Consider the following 1770-nt stretch of genomic DNA (forward strand, 5'->3'; position numbering starts at 1 on the left):
TGCCAATCAAGTCTGAAGGTTAGTGATTAGTCGCCATTCAATCAAGTCAAATGATAACATGTTTTAACAATTAACTAAGAAACAAAAACCTTGAATCAATTCAGATAAAATCATTTTCCTTTGAAAAATGTATATATGCATTATCTCACTAATAAAAATAACATCTTTTAGAATTTAGTACCATAAAATTCCTATAAAATTATATTCGGACTCAAAAAATATTTTCTTTCAGAATATGATATCATAAAAATCTCAAAAATAACTTAAATATAAATAATTCAAAAAATCATTATAAAAAAATTTAAGCTTGATGACACACATACATTGTAATTTTAATTCAATTAAAATGTAAATGTGGTCATATTTTCTGGTTAAATAGTGTTATCATTTGATAAATAGTATTGGCCAACCTAACACTCTATATGTGTCAACATAATGATTAATTAATCAAGGTTTGGTTTAACCCAATATATATTTTTCAGTTTCCAGCTTATGAGCAGCCATGCTACACTTCATTATTTGATAATCAGGACTGTAATGACTCTCCTATGGAACCTTACATTCATTGGCTGCCATGTCTGCACAATCATTCATCTGCTTGAATCCAAAAATCAATTAGGGTAAGGTTAACAGTCAAATACTAATTGGCCATCCCTATTGGTGGTGTAGGTCGTGCGATCCTATCTGAAAATCCACTCATCTGTCTGAATTTTCTGGTGGCACGAGAAGGCTTGTTCGGTGGACGGTATGAATTTGTGCAAACATTTTCATACCACATTGCACAAATTTGCAAAACCGATGGCCCATTATTGTGATTAAATTTTTTTTTCTTAGTAATGAGTACATTAGAGTAAAAAAATATTTTAAAATAACCATAGTCAGATACCCCCACACAGTTAAGGTAATATAATAATTAATGGTGTGAAATAAATTTCATGATTATTAGATCTCACCATTACGTATATAATAATTAGAATAATGTCAAAACTTCGGGGGTGATAACAAATAATACTAATATTTTAAAATGATGATGTTCTCATTTCACATTAAACTACTTATTTATGTGTGTTATCAATCCTAAAATGATTAGATCCATTTTTTGAATGATGTTTGCATTTTTTAAATTCAAAGTATTTTTAGGGATTTCTCTAACAACTTATTATGAACTGAAAAAATCTGACTCACCGTATAAGATTTTCTGAATTTTTTGACATTGTATTTAAAGATATGAGTTTTCTTAGTCAAAATACATATTTATTCATATTTTCCGGGTTTATCTTTAATTTTATATAAATTTTAAGATATTTTTGGGTTTTTATTTCCACCATGCCACTTATCGCCGTTCGATAAACTAAAGATTAACTTTAATGATTGGCTGATGCTAATCATTAATGTTAAAGTTGTTATGGCACTGGGATAAAGTTGCCATAACAGCACTTAATTCAAACAGTTTATCGGTCCTCCCTTTGTTTTCACTGGATGACGTGGCCCACTATAAAAAATAAGTGTTTTTTTGGCAATAAATGTGACCTTAAAAACAAGTGCATTATTTCAGGTGGCTCACTCTCATTTGCCTTTAAAAAGGTGCGTTGACATGGTGTGCACAGAGGCACCACCACGTCACACGTCCCTGTCTTATTTAAATCATAAGATTATAAATATCATATTAAACTTACCCAACTTTTTGTCTCTAGATTTAATTAACGGCTAAGAATTGCCCAATCTCCAGGCCACGTGTGTAGTGTTGTCTTGGCATATGACCATATTCAT

Source organism: Wolffia australiana, chromosome 2, assembly GCF_029677425.1.
Source record: "Wolffia australiana isolate 7733 chromosome 2, ASM2967742v1".
NCBI lineage: Eukaryota > Viridiplantae > Streptophyta > Magnoliopsida > Alismatales > Araceae > Wolffia > Wolffia australiana.